This window comes from Mus musculus, chromosome 15, assembly GCF_000001635.26.
Source record: "Mus musculus strain C57BL/6J chromosome 15, GRCm38.p6 C57BL/6J".
NCBI classification, from domain to species: domain Eukaryota; kingdom Metazoa; phylum Chordata; class Mammalia; order Rodentia; family Muridae; genus Mus; species Mus musculus.
The window spans coordinates 51576892-51595537 of NC_000081.6; the positions used below are offsets into that span (position 1 = coordinate 51576892).

At 41.9% G+C, this 18646-nt stretch overlaps 1 long non-coding RNA gene across 1 annotated transcript; it reads right to left on the reverse strand.

Annotated features, from left to right (window-relative positions):
- Positions 1-1017: 1017 nt before the first annotated feature.
- On the reverse strand, positions 1018-14919 carry Gm34503. Its single transcript, XR_384084.2, has 3 exons — positions 13869-14919; positions 13237-13289; positions 1018-2620 (listed from the first exon to the last, which is right to left on the reverse strand). It is a non-coding gene; the product is annotated as a predicted gene, 34503 (long non-coding RNA).
- Between the last annotated feature and the right edge of the window lie 3727 nt (positions 14920-18646).

Below are 18646 nucleotides of genomic sequence, written 5' to 3' on the forward strand. Positions count from 1 at the left end.
ATTCATAATACCTAAGTCCCAGGCCACGTATTTAACAGGACAATGATTTAGGTTTCATGGAGTGAAGCTGGTCTTGAAGCCTCAACACAATGTGGAGAAACCTCAAAAATCTTTGTGGCTACTCCACATCTAGAAAGTTCTGGAAGATTGCATATGTGGCTCTGTGGTATGTTCAAAATTACTCTTACAATTCCTCAAATTTGTATTACCTAAAACTATCAAAATCCCAATGTTCTTTGTGCTTTTTCATTTGACTTCTTATGTTGTTTGCCTGAGAATAGGTCCACAGACACTTTTACTCTGATGGAAATCATTTTCAACACTTTTCCCCCAAAAGTCTTCACAAAATCATACTGCCATCATTTGACATGAGAGTTCAAATGTCAGCCAGCCTCACCTGAGAGATACAAGAGTAAAACACAATGCAAGCAATCCAAGAAGCAGAGTGCAGATATCTCCCTAGCAAAGAGCACAGGGTGTCCCAAACCACTACTGTAGCAACCTGTTTCATTAGGACAGTGACATCTTCTGTCTCATAGGAGTGTTTTGTCTATTTCTCAGAAAGAGAAACTTCCATGCCTCCTGTCTTTATATCTGGTCAGGTTTTTGTGATTTAATGGCCAAACACATCAGATGTGACACTACATGATTTCTGAGACTAGACCTCCAAAGGATTCCACATAGAATATAGTCTTAGAATATGGTCACCTGAGGAAATCTGGGAGCCAGGTTACCTGTTGCATCTAACTCTCCCCCACATGTCACACATATTCAGTTCTCTCATTATGCCCTCCAGTGACCTATTTGTCTCCCCATTTTTAATATTTTATGCATTGTGAAGTGTTTAATACCTTTTTATAGGAAAGTATCTTCATCAACTGACCTTCAACATTTTATTGTACAAATTAGTCATTAAAATTAAGAATGTAAATTTTTCACTTGACAAGAGATCATTTCAAGACAGCCATTTTATTTACAAAATGGTGACTACATAGTAACAATGAATTCTATACTCTGAGATCAAATAAGGTAGAGAGTAAGTATTCTCACCACAAAAGTACATGAGTTAATGCATATGATATATATCTACACAAAATCATAATGCAACACAGCATAACTATCTTTTATCAGTTAAAATTGATTTACATTTAAATCACCAAAATTTAAATTCACATGCATGTGTAAATGTGAAGTGCCAAGTTCCTAAGGATGTTGTAACAAAGTTGTATCTTTTAGGATGTAGTTTAATCTAATCTACATACTAGCACACTCATTTTTTTAAAGAATTTTGCTACATGGTAAGTGCTAAGAACTTCAATATTTTTTAATATATGGCAAAATTTTATCTACTAATTAAACTATTCTTCTTTTCTTATCATTGTGATGTATGCACTGACATGATTAAGTTTTCCTATATATCACAACGTGGACCTAAGTTTCCTGTAATGATCTATTTTCCCATTTACCTGTCCACATGCTCTCTCCCTTTACTTCACATAATATAGTCCATGTTATAGAATAGAATGCATTCTCTATTATGTGAGAAGAACCCCTCATTACTTTCATTTTTCAAAATTGTATTAGCTATTTTCACCTATTTAATGTTCCAGATAATTTTAGAGACATTTTCCTTCGAAGGTTGGAATTGTGTTAAATTGCATTAAGCTAGTACACCGATCTAGGGATTATAGAGAGAAGATAGAAATTCTTGCTTAAGCTCAAAATATTACCCAAGCAGGCAGGCAGGGCTGGGGAGATGGGCCTGGACTTTTCTTTGCCTTTAGACAAAGAAACTTGATTCTCCTTCTCTCTCAGATACTTCATGTACAATTGACAGATGGCATCACAGCTCCTAGTCAGAGTTCACCCCGGCTCCAAGCAGCCTAGAGGGCTAAGTGTTTTATCCCCTGAATTTGAGTCTCAGTATCCTGTGGTCTTCAGACTGTCTCCCTGTTGTGAACTCTGTCCCAATATACCAGCCATTATTGTCTTCATCACAGCAGCTGTGATCACCCCGCAGAGACCTTCAGTAAGCTGGGCCTGCTGCCGTTCTCTCATAAAAAGGAGAGGGAGAGAGGATCCTTAGGCTCCTAACAGGCTTTCTAGCTATTCCCTTACACTTGTGCCCCCTTCCAGCTGGATGTAATTCTGGCCCACTACACAGAAGTCTTGGGAAGTACTAGAGTATACATAGACATTGGGAGGTTAACATTAACTGGAGGGGAACTCCTTTGATCGAATCATGGGGACACCATCATCCACTCTGAGGTCACATTTTTTGATGGTATGTCTGTACAGGGTTCACTCCTAATAATGACCGTTTACCCATGATTCCATAAGCAAACCCAAATGAATTCATTGGTTCACCAAGTTAAACCTAAGTGGAAAGGTTCTTTTGGTCCAAAGTCAGTTCACTGTATGTGTAAGTGACATTTGTTCAAGTCTCCATTACTTCATACGTGTCTCTCACACCAAGGCTACCAACGTCTTTCTTTCAACGGGCCTTGTTTCCTGATCGCCTTGCCGTTCTTACTATCATCCTTGAGGGCTCTGGACAGCATGTGATCTTCGTGCAGATCAGCCTCAAGAACATCACTCAGCTAAGCTTCAAGACCAAGTCCTAGGAGAATGCAGAGATTCAGTAAATGTGAAGATCCCGGGATGCTTAACACAGCCATATTGACTCAGACATTGTCTCTCAATGTCATGACAAAGGAGTATTGAGTCTGACTTCCAAGGACCTGTAAGATCCCCATTTCTAGAACTTCTGAGAAGAAAATATTCTTCATTGTATTTTGTTGTTTTATTATTTCTTTGCAAGTTATAAACATAGTCAGTATGTGTTTAAGTAGTTTGGGCAATGGTTTCCTTACATATATGCATGTAATATTCATGCACTGCATATATGCACAGGCAAGTGATCCCATTCTAAACCTTTACTACAAAGTAAATATGAAGTGGGGAAGAAAGATGTGTTTGAATAGTATATCAGCATGTGAACCACTTCTCCTCCCTCTCAAATTTAAGCTTGTTTTTCCTAGAAAAGCATTAGTTGGCCTCATGATTTGCTTGTTTGCTTTGGGAGGCTTTCTGCTATGGCTCCCCTGACCTGAGAATGAATGTTTGTTTCCCCGCAGCCTGGCAACTTTGCAACAACGAATCCAGAACCCCGACCCTCCAGCCTACAGAACAGGCTGGGCAACTGATCATTCCAGACAAGATCTTTTTCTCTTCTCATCTCTTTCCTCTGCTCCCCACTTCCCCTTTGTTCTTTTTGCTTTAGCGTTCTGGGATGTTTAATGAACAATATACTTCCCGGCAGCTATAAAGCACAAAAATTCAGTTAGGATTATAATCACCATTTCAATTATTTACACATGTTAGAAAATATTGCCATTGGGTGCCCCAAGTTATTTACTCTGGTGTTTTCTTCTATTTCGAAGTGCTAAAATATTATCCCTATTCATTACAAACCGATTGTTTTTAACATGGCGTTTCTCCTCCCTCGCCCTGTCTGAAAACCAATTTACAGCCTGCTAAAGGCCTCATAAGTTTTTTATGGATTATTTCCTGGGGTCACATTAATCTGGCTCCTTGTTACTTTACACTAATTTCACTTTGCCACAGTAAAGTAACAAGATTCGATCTCTTGGGAATTAATCTATAGAGACCTCTTAATGAGGCAAACCCAGAATGGAATGCAACTACTGTACTTAATTTCCTCAAGCACATCAGAGAAGCAGCAGCTTCCTGCCCATCCCAAGCAGTGTTCCCAGGGATGGGTCTAGAAAGAGAAGTGTCCCAGTGACAGGCAGAAAGGAGTCCAGGGAGAGGCACAGCTGGGCACGGCACACCTGGGCTCCCCCCACCCGTCCCCAACCCCACCTCAACCCCCAACGTTTGTTGTAGGAGCCATAATCATCATCTATGCAAAGTCAGGTAGAGAAGGTGCTAAGCGGTAATGGATGTGATACTGCGTGTCAGTAACGTGGGGCATAGGGAGCAGGATTGTTGAGTCTGAGGCCAGCCTGGACCACACAGTGAGTGGAAGCAGAGGCAGGAACTATACGTGGTAGCTCAACATCTATAATGCAAAGCTTGCCAGGCTCAAGCAGGAGAACTACCATGAGTTTTAAGCTAGACTGTGTTGCACAGTGATTCCAGGCCAACTTAGACTGCAGAGTGAGACCTAGTATCCAAACAAAATGAGCAAAACAAACCAACAAACAAAAATAGCCAAGCAGACATAGGAGAATATTGGCTACACAAGGCAAAGAAAGGATCTCTTTGCTTTATTTCAACCCCCAGATTGCATGAGCTGTGTCTTCTAACCTAGCCAGGCTCTTGACCTCCATAGGAACTTTAGTGATAAGAGGTAAGAAACTGGATTCCTATCTTCCTGTGCAGTTATCCATGGTTCTTACAACTTCCTATTTCAAGAAGGTAAAGGCAGCAAACTCTTACACAGTTTTATAGAAGCTAAGCTAAAAACTTCCAAGAACATGAGGGAGCATGGACATTCCTCTCAAACTGTGAACTGAGAATCAGTAACACGTCAGGGACAGGTGAGATGGCCCAGCCAGTAAAGGGGCCTGCTGCCAAGGCTAATGATCTGAGTTCATGACCAAGGAAGGACTCCTGGGATGCAATGATACAACCAGCCTTTGCAAGATGTTCTCTGACCTCTACTAGTACACTAGTGACATGTGTATTCATGTATGTGCATACATGTACACACACAAATACTAATGGTAAAAATAAATCATTTGCAATTGTTATAATTATTACAGGGAATGGTCTGGAACACAAGAGCACATAAAGAGAATGCATGTTTACAGAATATGAAAATAACATGTGTTTAGTCATTGCATGGTAGCAGGACATAAGCATTCACATAGGGGAGCTATTCTGAGCGATCTGTTCCCATTCTTATCTAAGCAGATTTTTGTCATTTAGCAATGACTGAGTACTAGAAACACATTGAAGGATGACTAGATTTTTCTACAATAGACTTATCTATGTATTATTTTACTGAATGCTCTCATCAGTGACGGAAGATGTCTGGTAGTGTTATCTCTACTTCGCAAGAAGGGACACTAAGGCTGGAGAGGTTATATGACTGAGAATTAGCTCTGACACTAAGATAATAAACACCAATCTCACTGCTTCCTCCAGAAAGAACAGAACGTAAGTAGGTGAATTGATTGTGGTACATCATAGACTAACTCTTAAAATCTGCATGTACACCATTATTAGTAGAAGCACAGTCTCCATTACAGACGTGACCATGTGCAAGGATTTAGCTCTCTTCTGTTCTTTTTTCTCATGTTGTAGGGAGAAACTGAACATACTTTATTCTGACCCTTTCTACTTCCTCTCTTGCTAACGTCAAGGGGTCTGATATGAGGGAGGCATGCACTTTTCCCACACTGGGTTAGGGCCAGACAGTGAAGTGGAGATAGCATCTACCTGTGCAGGGTTGATGTGCTAACAAATTCCCCTTGGCCAATAGATAAATGCCACCTATTTCACTTTAACAGTCAGACAATTGACATAATCCATTGATCTCAGTCTATTCTTCTTGATCTAAGACTCCAATTGGAAAAGCAAGAAAGGAAATGTTGAAATCTTGATCCCCTCCCCAAAAACAACATATTAGCAAGTGAGTTATATATAAAAATAAAACATCATTAGGAAACTGTACTCTTTTTATAAAGTCAGAGAACACTGCAGATATTAATTAATTAAGTCTTGATATTAATATGAAACCAGGATAGAACCTGGAAAGATGGAATTTCCTCAGTTGTCATATCAGAAGATAGTTTCATTGTGTATCACAAAGCTGTTAAGAGGAGTAAACAAGCTGTTAAGAGGATGTAATTCAAAGACAGTTACATTGTGTGATGTAGAGATGACCAGAGTCCTCAGATAAAATCATGTGGGCTCAGAATGGTATAGTCACAGATAGGCTCAGAATCATTCATCTATCTGAGACTTCGTAGAATGAAAATGAAATAAGTAAGCAATTTTAATAAGACTATGAGAACCAGTCACTTCGATGGCAATAATGTTTGTGAGTAGCACACACTTCTGAGCAATGCTGTGTGGCTATAAATTCAATAAACCTTCATGTATGATTTAGGCCTGCCCTTGAGCTGTGACGTTACCGCCACTCACGCTCCTAGTAGTCACCAGTTCACCTAGCTGCCCTAACCAGAGGCTCCAATATCACATCCCTCATTTATCACTCTGTTTCATTTGTTGGATTCATTACTTGGAATATTTTTCCTCTCCCTTTCATTTAGACTTGGATGCCAATATACTTTCAGCACAAAAATTAATTAAAGGAAATTGAGTTCGGTGATTAGGCATTGCTCCCGACACTTGTTCCTGAGTAGTAAAATGATGTGGGAAAAAAATCAATAAGAGATATCTCTTCTCTCTCTCTCTCTCTCTCTCTCTCTCTCTCTCTCTCTCTCTCTCTCTCTCTCCCCTATCATTAATTATTTAGAACTGAAGTTAAAGAATAAAACAGAACTCTTTAGGACTTCAAGGGATAAAAGTTTTTCAGCTAAAAGATCTGCATTTGCTAGAGAAAGCACACCCTAGGACTCTGGCATGACCAATTGTCCTATAACTCTATCTAAATGACAGTAGAAACTAAGCCTTGAATAGAGTCACTGAGGCAGAGAAAAGGCAGTAAAATATTATTTGTAAATTGTGTTTGTGCCTGAAAGAAGAATTGTAAACAGGACATGCTGTGGGGAAAATTCAGCTTCACCAGTAGTGAAAAAAACAAGTCAAATGGGGTTGCAATAAATACTTTAGATTTCTTTAAGTCTATAATAAACTTGTTTCCATATACAACAAATGACGAAGCATTGCTGAGTCAGAGGAAGGTCAAGGTCCCTAAACAAGCCTGTGAATCCATCAGCTGAGATACTCAGAACTAAAGAATCTAGGAGGTGAGTAGAGTCAGAATCCAGGTCTTTAAAAAAATTCAAATCCAAATAAACAGAGTGAATGGAGAAGTAGCAGGTTCCAGAAGGGCCAGAGGTGGCATTGGAGGCAGAGCTCCAAGCCAGAGATGTGAGGAAAGGCAGGCTTACAATAAACAGCCCTCAGAAGATGTGCTCCAAGGCAGAAGGGAATATAACAGGGACCAGATTTAATTCCTCATCTCAAACAATTAAAAAAAAAACTGGGCAAAATATCATGAAAGAACAGTTGTCAGGAATTGGACAACTGGAGTGGTAGAATAATCAATTTGGAGAGATGAGAAATAAATAAGTGACCCAAATTAGTAAGTCAAAAGTGTTTCCAGAGCACAGAGCAGGAAGGAGGGTACCCAAGAAAACTGTGCTCTCCCTATGAATTAAAGAAAGACCTGAGGCTCTGCTTTCAGAGCCCAAGGAGGACCCAACAGGAGCAGAAGAAAACTGAACAGAAAAGTATCTTTGTGCTTCCAGAAGGTTCCGCAGAGTCCTTTGCTAGTGATGGAGTATTGTATGCAATTGGGGACACTATATATATGCCAAAGAGAGAAACAGGAGAGAAAAGCTCACAGAAGAATCTCCAGGGAGATGTAGGATGCTGCTCCCTCAGCAACAAACATACACAGAACCTGGAGCAGATCCTCAGAAGAACGCGCATCAGGAGACAACCTCTAAGCGCAAGCCCATCAACAGAGAGAAGTGTCCAAAATGAGAAACGTGTCCAAAATCACTTAAAAGGAGCATTGCTCAGTCCACAGAGCACATGATGTGTAAGGATGCATTTGCATCCCTAGCACCCATGTAAAAAGTAAGACGAGGACATACGCCCCTGTAATCCCAGCCTGGCCAAATCTGTGATCCCCAGCTTCAGTGAGAGATCCTGGCTCAAAAACTAAGATGCACAGCAGCTGAAGAAACCACTAGACATAAGGTTCTGGTCTGGCTTCTATAGTCACATACATCATGAGGGTGTTTTGGTTTGGTTTGGTTTGGTTTGGTTTGGTTTGGTTTGGTTTGGTTTGGTTTGGTTTGGTTTGGTTTGGTTTGGTTTTTAATCTCAAAAATCAAAAAGAATGAAATTCATAATATCTGTATCAAGCCTGCAAGCATTCGAAGAAACAAGAAAACGTGATCACTAAGGGAAAATGGTATTAGGAGACCCAGAAATGACACACGTGATATAATGACAGGCAAGGATGCTGGCCAGCTATGACAAACGTTCAGTTCACATTTAAGAAATTAGTAATAATGTAAACATTATCAGCGTGAAAACAGAAGTCAAACATAACCCATAGTGTTGTAGGTGAGACATACTGATCGTTAATAACAGCAAGATATTACATACAGTGAAAATAGTGGACAGGAGGAGGAGTGTGGGGATAAAACTACAGCAAACAGAAGAGAGAAGAAACGGGGACAAAGAGAGAAACAGACTTAGTGGGGGGGGGGGGGAGGGCAAGGCTAGGTGGGCCAGTGTGCGTATGACTGGAGTTACACTAAAAAGGGGACTCTAGAATGACTTGGGGAGGAAGTATTGAGTGGAGATGTTCAAATTTTGAGAAAAACTATAAAGTCATATCTGTGTAAGGCTGCAAAACCTCCAAGAAAAGGAAATAAATCCCATCCAACAAATATTAATAAAATTGTGGGATCACAAGTGACTAAGAGAAAAAAATCATAAAAGCATCAAATTATGTAAAGCAGTTTCTATCTTTAAAGTACTGAAGGGAACATTGTCAGCTTAGGCCATAATCAATAAAGCTCCCTCTCAGAATGAAAACAAAACACAGGCTTCTAAGCAATGGTAAAAAGAAAAGTAATAGATGAACAGCCCCGTGTAGAAGTGTGTGCCTCTAATCCCAGAACCTGGACCATAAACAGACTGAGGTGGAGAGGAAAGGTGGGAAGGGGTGTGTTTGTATCAGCTCTTCGGGAAGGTACCCATCTGAGGTGAAGGCACTTGAGTTGTCCTAAAGGAGGTAATCCTGGTGTCAGCTGAGTGAAACCCTCTCAGGGCAGAGGGAAGCAAGCACAGAGGAGCTGAGCTCAGCAGGGGCGTGGTTAGTATATTCAGGGAAGAACTAGGGGCCCAGTGTGGTCACATGAAAATAAAGGAGAGGAGAATTAGGGAGGGGAAGTAGAAAGAACAAGATCACACAGAATGAGGTCTTTAAGTAACAGCTCCTGTCCGATCCCTCATGGGAGAGATGATGGACTTAGAGCAGGCTGGTAGGTACAACAGATAGAGTGATAACCCCAGAGATAGCCACATCTTTATGCTGGACCTTTGAATGTGGCATTTTACTTTGCAAAGTAACTTTTCAAGTGTGGTTCAACTAAGAATCCCCAAGCAGGGAGATGATACTGGCTGAATCCAGCCTAATCTCTTGGGTCTCTAAGAGCAGTCGCTTTCCCAGCTGTGACGATAAGGAGGCACAACTGAGGAGAAAGGTCAGGATGATGCAACGAAGCATTGTTGCCTTCACAGAGGAGGAAAATACAAAGATCTGGCGGGTGAGAAGAGTTGCATAAGGGAAGCAGAAGCCCCCACCCCCACCCCCAAACCTCTAGAAAGGGACGGTCTGCCAACACTAGCTGTGGCTCTAAGCAGCTGGGTGATGGCACAGCAGCCATGGAGATTTGCACAGCAGCCTGGGGGTATAGCAATGTCCTGTGGGCTATATGGAAAAAGTAAATGGAGAAAAGAGGGTTCTGAACACAGGGAGCAGGTCACCTTCTATGTAGAGGGGTCACTTCCTGGATTTGAACCATGTTTACATAGGAAGCTTCAGGGAACCAGGAAGGGTGGGGAGATCAAGATATAAAGTGAATGAATGAATACATACATACATACATACATACATACATACATGGGAAAAACTTAAAAGAATAAGCTATGCCAATCAGGTAGCTGAAGCACAAGGGTGACATTCCAGCTCAATGAGTGCGTTCAGACTGACCCACAGACTTGATGGGTGTGATGACCAAGGACCCAGTCACCTTGAAATCCAGTACAGATGGAATAAGCTCTCTGTAGACAATCTCTACAGATGCCAAAGTTGCCAGTTAGTTGCCTTCACCGAGTGTTTTCAGGGTTCAAGCTGAGTACCCTTCTGCAGTGGCATGCAACAAAGTGTGTGAAGTGGGTATCCATCACAAGAGTTAGTCTGTCATCTACAGAAACTCTTCTTCTCCACTGGGAGGATTGTCAAGACCACCCTTGGAGTCCCAGCCTCCTACACCAATGTTTCCAGAACCCTGAAGTCACTCTTAATCATCTCAGTGAGATCAGTGGATATTCTGCATGCCCACATGGATGAAAGGCATGGCATAACAATCGTAGAGACTGTGTCTCCACACATCCCCAGCATCTGGCCTACATCTGGGCCCCCTCTGAAGGGTGTCACTGATCGCCAGAATTCTTTTCTTCTTCTTGGAACTGCATTCTCTGTAGAACCCATAAGCCTCCAGTGGCTCCTCTTACTGCTGCTCTTTTGTGAAAATGGGTTTCTTTTGCTGGTAGGAAGATCCAAAAGAAATCTCACTCTCTTTCACATAAGATATATAGAATGTGACCAACATAGCAAAGAGCATGACTTTATGCCATGGAGAATCTACCAATGCCTCTCCTTAAAGAAAATGGCCAAGGAGAGCAGTAACTGCTGGGAGTACTATGAGCAATGCAGTCAAGTGGCAAGTCACTTATAGCCTGATAACAGTACTTCCAATGAGGTCTTATTATCTCCATTGTAGAGGCAAAATAATTAAAGCTTGAATAGCCGAGATAGGTTGCCATCATTCTCACAGCTGAGATGTAGTAGAGTCAGGATTCAACCCCAGGACTATCTGACCCCACCCCCTTAGAAGTACTCCAAATCCTAATTTATCGTGTGCTCTCTCTCTCTCTCTCTCTCTCTCTCTCTCTCTCTCTCTCTCTTTCTTTCCCCTTCCCTTCCCTCCCCCAAATTTTTAAATTTTTAGGCACTTAATTTTGAATGTAAGCTTGAATAATGTAGATCCTATAATAGACATTGGGTATACTATACAGGTCAACCTCAGACCTCCACCTGTATACCCATGTATTAGAAAACACACAGACACACACACAGAGACATACACACACACATACATTCACACCCATAACTGTGTGCACATATTAAAAGAAAAATAAGGTGTAATCTTCAATTGCTGTGGCCTTCATTCATTTTTTCCAGAAAACTATCTAGAATGCATTTGCTACCTAGACCTATGAGTTACAAGAAGAATTAAAGCATTCACATTTAACATAAGGCTCATTTTTAACGCACAAACACATTAGGATTTTTGTAAACCTGGATGCTTCCTGTTTTTCCACACCGAATGTGCACCTAATCCTTTGGCTAATCATCCTTCTCATGTGAATGGGCAGACATCATTACACCACTGTCAGTAATCCAGCCACTTATCCAATGGGCAGTAGAGTGTCACAGTAGGAATAAGTGATTGAGCTGAGTGGTAATGGTGCATACCTTTAATCTCAGCACTCAGGATGCAGAGGCAGGTGAATCTCTGAGTTCAGAGCCAACCTGGTCTGCAGATTGAGTTGCAGGATAGTGAAGGATACACTGAGAAACTCTTTCAAAGAAGGAGAAGGGGGAGGAAGAGGAGGAGGAGGAGGAGGAAGAGGATGAAGAAGAGGAGAAGGAAGAGGAGAAGAAGAGGAGGGGGGAGGAGGAGGAGGAAGAGGAAGAGGAAGAAGAAGAAGAAGAAGAAGAAGAAGAAGAAGAAGAAGAAGAAGAAGAAGAAGAAGAAGAAGAAGAAGAAGAAGAAGAAGAAGAAGAAAAGATAATTTTGTGCTGGAGGATAGCCATGAGTAGCTATCCATAAGCACCATACCCATTGCTAAGCCTTAGCAATCTACAATCCTATGTCCCTATTCATAAAGGGAGAATAATAGTATTTCTAGGGCCCTAAAATTGACAATGAAATAATATACACAAATCTTTTTAGCACAGTGCCACGCAGTAAACCAATGCTAGTATTACAACATACTTCAGGACAGGAGTAGCAATTCAAACCAAGGACAAAAGCACAGAATAAAGTGGAAAGAAACCTTCACTTTCTGAGTTTCCAGAAAGATCCCAATAACACCTGGGCCTCTGGACACAATCCATTTCACCCAACTTGGAGGGAGCAGTTTGTCATTAGCTTATCCTGGGTGATTCCCTATATGATAATATAGGTTTAGACTCTAACCAGCAATGGCCAGTTGCCTGGCGCTCCTCTCCTGCCCTTGGTTCCTTCTCCAGTCTCATCAGTTCTTCCAAGGAGAGCCCAAAAAAATAAAAGAACAAAAAAAACCTAACAACAAATTCCATGAAAGTTTGTTGGGATTAGAATTTTCATCTATTTTTTTATTCTTATAATATACTATATTAGGTGCTTTTCTCATTGCTATGAAGAATACATTTACAAAATAATTGAAGAAGGATTTTTATTTTTAGCTCACAGTTTCATGTCAAGAATGGCAGTGTGGCAGCATGCAAAGATAGTTTCTGCCGCACTACCATCTCTGTCCAGGACAGTTCTAGCAGAGTGACTTGCTCACATATTGGTCACAGACCATAAATCAGAGATCTTGGACTCAAACCAAGTAGAAACCAACCTGTAGCCCAGAATGCCTGCCTCTACTGCCCTATGTCAGTTACCTACATACAACATCCAAAAGGTTTCATAACCTTCCAAAACAGGGCCACCAGCTGGGGACCAAGTGTTCAAACATATGAGCCTCTCGAAGACAATTCCATTTTAAACCATATTATGCCTTAAAACAGAACACTTGACATAGGAGAAAATGTGAACACTTGAGTTGTCTCATTCCTAAAAGAACACAAGATTATGAGTTCATGTGCCTTGTGGGGCCGTGTGGGATATGGATGCAGGGAACAAGGAAAGGGGAGAGAATAAAGCAGAGTCACACCTGCCTCCAGATGCTCAAAATTGGACATCGATAATCTTGCTGTTGTTGTTGTTTTGTTTTGTTGTTATATAAATACTTGATGAGACAGCCAAGGTGAAAGATGTAGTTCTATACATAGTGGACAGGTCGATCTGTTCCTCAGTGACACTATTAACTGCCTACCTCACTGCCCCCTACTCAGACTTTACCTTCAGCAGGCAGTGGAAGACATTAGCAGAGGTGATGGAGCCAGCTTGAGTGGACATAGGGATACCTGGATTCAAACTCTGGCTCTATTCTTACCTTGTATGACATGTCATGAAGTCATTTAACCAAGCAATTCTGTTCCCTCTGACCTGTGTGAAATAACAGTGCATGCTTTAAAAAGGAGGTCTAACAAAATGAGAACAAATTAAAAATATATAATTTCCAGGAAGGTGGGGCCTCTGTTAGGTCAAGGAGCATACAAATACTTGCGCACCGAAGGAGATTCTAATCACACATCTCCTTAGTTCAACCCTGATAGACATGAACTTGCCTCTCAGATGCAACTCAGAACTGTCTGAATTATCCTACATAGAGAGTTATGTTTCTGGAAGAATGCTAAAGATAAGCAAACTATCCCAACCATGTAAATTATATGCAACTCAGTTATAAATATTTTACCTCTAACCCAGAGTTTGCGATTGATGGTCAGACTTATAGAATTAATTTATAAGCTACCAACTCACTTTAACCTTCAATAAAGTAACTATATCATCTGTTCCTCACTCCACTTTCCAACAATCACTTATGCACCCAAATGCCTCAGACAAAAACCTTGAGGTCATCCTAGACATCGCTTGACCCCTCAACCCCCCATATCCTGTGCCTTTGATGTGCTAAATTCCTTTCCATGAAACCCATGGCTTTCTCTTCCATCACTGAGTACCTACCTCCACGATCTGTTGTCAGGGCCACAACAGGAGTCTCCACTTCTCTTCCTCATGCTCCTCTGCCCTGCTCCTTCTTCCATTGCTTACTACGTGGATTTCACATGACCCCCAAAATAAAGCTTCAGCCTGAGCCATCCAGCACTCCAGGCACCGCTCAGCCTGCCTCTTCACTTCTCCATCTTCCCCCCAGAAAGGCTGACTTTACTGGCTCACTCTGCTCAAAAGCATCTTCTCACCTTTACAGACCTCCTTAAATCTCACTCATCCTTTGTGTCCCAGCTAAAGCATCATTTCCTTAGCGAAACCTTCATACATGGACTACTGTGAGACGTTGAGTGAAGGTTAATAGCAATTAAGAGGCATCTTATAATGCTTGTCGTAAATAAAACTATAGAACTTGTGTATTGTGTTTCCCCAGTAAACTATGATATATGCAACCATTTCTGCATAGAGTCCAGAACATACAAGGTCCTCAGCAAATATCATGTTAACAACAATAACAACAAGGACTAGTAAGTAATAATGAAGAAATAATGAATGTCAGATGTGCTTTTGCATATCACTTCATCTGCAGGCCTGATTTTAGTCCTGTAATTTAAAGGTAGAGAAGGGGAAAAGAAAGAAAACATGAGTGGGAACTCAGACTTTGCTTTGGTTCCAGAGGGGAAGAGAATTTTAAGGATAAGAAGAGATCCGAAAAGAAACCCATGCATGTAGAGAGCTCACAAATCCATGCTTCCTCCGTAAATAGAACAAGCATGCTTTATCTGCCAGGCCCACCACCCAGCTGCCCAGCTGCCCAGCTGCCCAGCTCCGTGGACGGAACAGCCGTGCTTGTGTCCTGAGGGAGGAGAAATCTGCGTATTTACTCTCAGCTATGCACAGCTCACACGATCTTTCCGATCTTTCCGGAGATTTCGACAGCGGATTCAGAGATTCCAAGACGTGGTTTGGGGTGTGATTTTTCAAGTTCACCTTTGCTCCTCTCAGGGCAGAAATAATCAAGCTTTTAAAAGGAAAAAAAAAAGTGTATTTCTTTTTAATTAAGGGGGGGTGCTGGCTGCACGATTTCCTCCTCCCCACCACCCCTCTCCTCAAGTGTTCCCATTTGAATGTTGTCAACTTATCACTCGTTGACTAATCAAAACAAAGGGAATATGCGAGATGACTAAAAGTTCCATGCCAAGTATGAAAACCGCCTGGAGGATGTGGTGGCACCAGCCATTCAAAAGACTCAGCTTCTTTTGGAGAGAAAAGACAGGAGTTGCTTGCAATAGTTGCTTCGGAGACTAAACATGTCTTATTTTAAGAATTCAAGGCGTTACAGGGTAAGGACTTTACTTAAGCAAGGTGGACTGACAGGCGCAGTACTTCCTAAAGCCAGGCAGTAGCTGAAATAAATTGGAATCAGCTTCTTTATTCCCACAGGAGACAAAGCTAAGAGGAAAAAGTCAGGGAGGGAATTATTTGCTCTCCCTCCCCGCCGCCGCCCCCCAGCCCTGGCTGCAGTGTGGTTTAATCTAATTTGCATATGAGACTGGGAGTTCCTGGAAGCTCACTCCCCTGTGGCTTCTAGACTCCCACCCTTCTTTCCACCAGTGACTGCATGCTGCCTATTTAATGGCGACTGGACACTGAGCATAGGAAAGGCTGCAAAATTCGTTTAATCGCCTCGAAAACTGGGCAATTATACTGCCCTAAAATAGTGACATCTCCTTCCAGAACCTTCAGTAGTTACTGAAAAACACATGGGATACTGTATCTACTGAGAGTGGAGCCAGAAAAGCAAAGAGTTAGTGTTTCCTACTAATACATTTTCTCCTTTCAAACTTCAGAAGGCTTCACCCCGCCACACCCAGCTACTTAAGACCGCTTCCAAGTAGTGACAGCAACTGTTGAAAGATGACATTTTTGCAACCCTTTCCCTCAAACACTCCTGGTAAGGTGGCCCTCCCCCAGTAGATCATACACTTCATCATCTCTGTCTGCCTGTCTGTCCAGAGAGGGACAGGATCCAAGAGGGAGATAACCTGTAGAGATGGTGCTGGATCAAACCGAAGGGGCTGAGCTCATGGTGCGCAATCAGTGAGGATTGGGGCGCCCCACCCCCACCCCCCGCCCACCTCGGAAGCTGAGTCATAGACCCGGCCAGTGTGTTTAATCACTTGGAAACTGGTTAGAGTGAACAGGACATGTAGTGATTAGCAATTCAGTCTGGTCTCAGAGCTTCATGTTTTTCAGTGTCCTATGCCAACTGCGGCCTTCCCCTTGTAGTCAACAGGAAGCAAGAGGAGCAGGCCAAATGTGACACCCCTTGACGTAACCCTGGATGGACTTCAGCCCTCATTCCTCCACCCAGTAATGGAGAGGTTTTAAAAAAGTAAGCCTTTCTGGCCAAACACCCCTCAAGTACCAAGGGTAGAATAAAAAGAACTTAAGAAAGCAAGCAAGCAAGCCTGTTTGGATGACTAGTTAAACCTTACGTGGATGTTACATAATAGAAGGAGGAGGAAAGGGAGGAAGAAGGGAAGATGTCTCAATTTGGGGTCTGAAGACAGTAAGAATCAAAAAGTAACAGTGAATCCACAAACTATTGTGCCAACTAGAAAGAGACTGCGACTGAGGCAGATGCAAAATCTACGTTCCTGTTTTTTTTTTTTTTTTTTTATTCTGCTGTATATGTGAAATATCCCCCATTGAACACATGTAGTCAGACCTTATACAAATGAGCCATTTAGGAAATAACTCCTATTTCTGATTAACATCACCTTGTGCTGATTCATGGTTAACCATTTGCAATTCCAGTCTTGAGAGCAGGGAGATTTAAAATGGGATCATTTCATTCACGAGTAGGGTTTAATAAAGGGGAAACCATGCGTGTCTTTGCAGTCATCCTCTAATTGCCCCTAACTTCCATTCTTCTACTCTAGTTCTTCCCACACATGGAGTCCTCAGATTATTTTCCAAAAATACCACCGCCTTACACATATTTAGTTGTCTTGTCATTGGGAGATCCATTCTGTAGCAAGGCAAGGCTAAGGTTAATAAGCCACTGGTATAAAGAGACTAGGGTTATCATTATTTTGCCAGCACTGCAAAAAGATTTCTGAGTCACGCTATTGAAGAAATTCAGTTTCTCACGTAACCCTAGGTGGGATGGCCCCTTTAGTTCAGACTGAAAAACAAATATCCCCGTTTTATTTGCTTTTATTTTGTCATGACCAGACATTGTGGCCAAAGGAATTTGTGAAAGAAAGCATTGAGTCTGTGGATCAGAACTCCAGCATTCACTCATGACCATTATGGTGGGAGCATGGCAGCAGGCATGTCACTAAGACATCCTTATCCACAAGGAGGCAGAGAGGGCTTACTGGAAATGGTGAGAGCTTCTGAAACTGCAAGCCCACCCCCTACCAGTGATGTCACCTCCAACAAGGCCACACCTCCTAATCCTTGACAGTTCTAACTGACAACCAAGCGTTCAAATAGCCTATGGTGTTGGGGGGAGGACAGTCTCATTCAAAGCAGGACAGCCCTGTAATGGAAGCCCTCACTTTTCCTCCCTGTTCCCTACAGCGAGCCTCGAGCCTCGGTGTTTCTCTTTCCTGCCCTCTCTTGTAATCCCATCTCACATCTCCACTTCACCGGAAGAAGGCATCAAAGTTCACACCTCCTCCTCTTACTAAATCAACAAGTACAATGGAAAGAGCAGCCTCCCCTATGCTATGTGTTGGGGGTGTCCTGAGAGTGAGATATCAAATGTAGATGGATTTAGGAAAGGGGTTTCTCAAGCTAAAGAGAGGGTGGGACCTCAGGGAATCCATGTAGAAACCCTGCAGAAGGCACAGGTCTGGAAGCAGGAATAACGGAATAAATTGTTTGAAAATTACCTCTTTCCTGAGGATCCCCCTACTCACAACCTATGACTCAAAAGCAACTATTTCCTCAAGCCCTTCCACAAAATGGAAGTAATAAAAAATAGTGTTAAATAATTGCAGCAATAATAAAGACCAACCATTCCTAGTGTGGAATGAGCAGTTTGAATATTCCTAAAAACAACACAGCTCATTATAAACTATTGGGCAAGAAATCCCTGAGGCAACCAGAAGACCAAAAAACTATGAGGCCCCCAGGTTCATGCCTCAGCTCCTCACAGCAGACCCAGATTCGATGTTGAAACATGGAAGAGCATCTTGCATTAGAGTAAAACAAGACAAGAAGAGAACCTGCCTTTGCCTGCCATGTCTATGACTCCTCCCTCTGACCACACAGGCTTCCATTACAATTTAACCCCTGTTTCTCAGCTGTGCCAGCTGACATCTTGGAGTTGCTTTCTTAATATCTGAGAAAATGTTGCTTTGGGAGAAAGTGTTACGAAGTAGCTACTCAATCTCACCTGCATCTACTTTTGTGTCACACAGAAAACTGGCCTAGCATGGCAAGAGTTTTAACATTGTCTTTCTAGTGCCCCAAGAGCCTACTTGGAAGCAGGAACCATTCTCAGAATCCTGTAGTATCAAGTCCCACCCACATCAATTGCTTTTGAATTGGTTGCACATGCTGTAACTTCTCAATTAATATATCTCGAGATTCATTGAATGCTTTTTAGCAATTTCCTTATCTATAAAAATAACACATGCCCAGAACCATAGAAGTAGAATAATTAAATGAGTTCACAAACCTTATATGCTTAGACCTTTTCCATTAAGAATCAGATAAAAAAAATATCTTAGGCACAGCTATACAGATCATTTCTGTCTCAGCTGCTTCACCTCCAT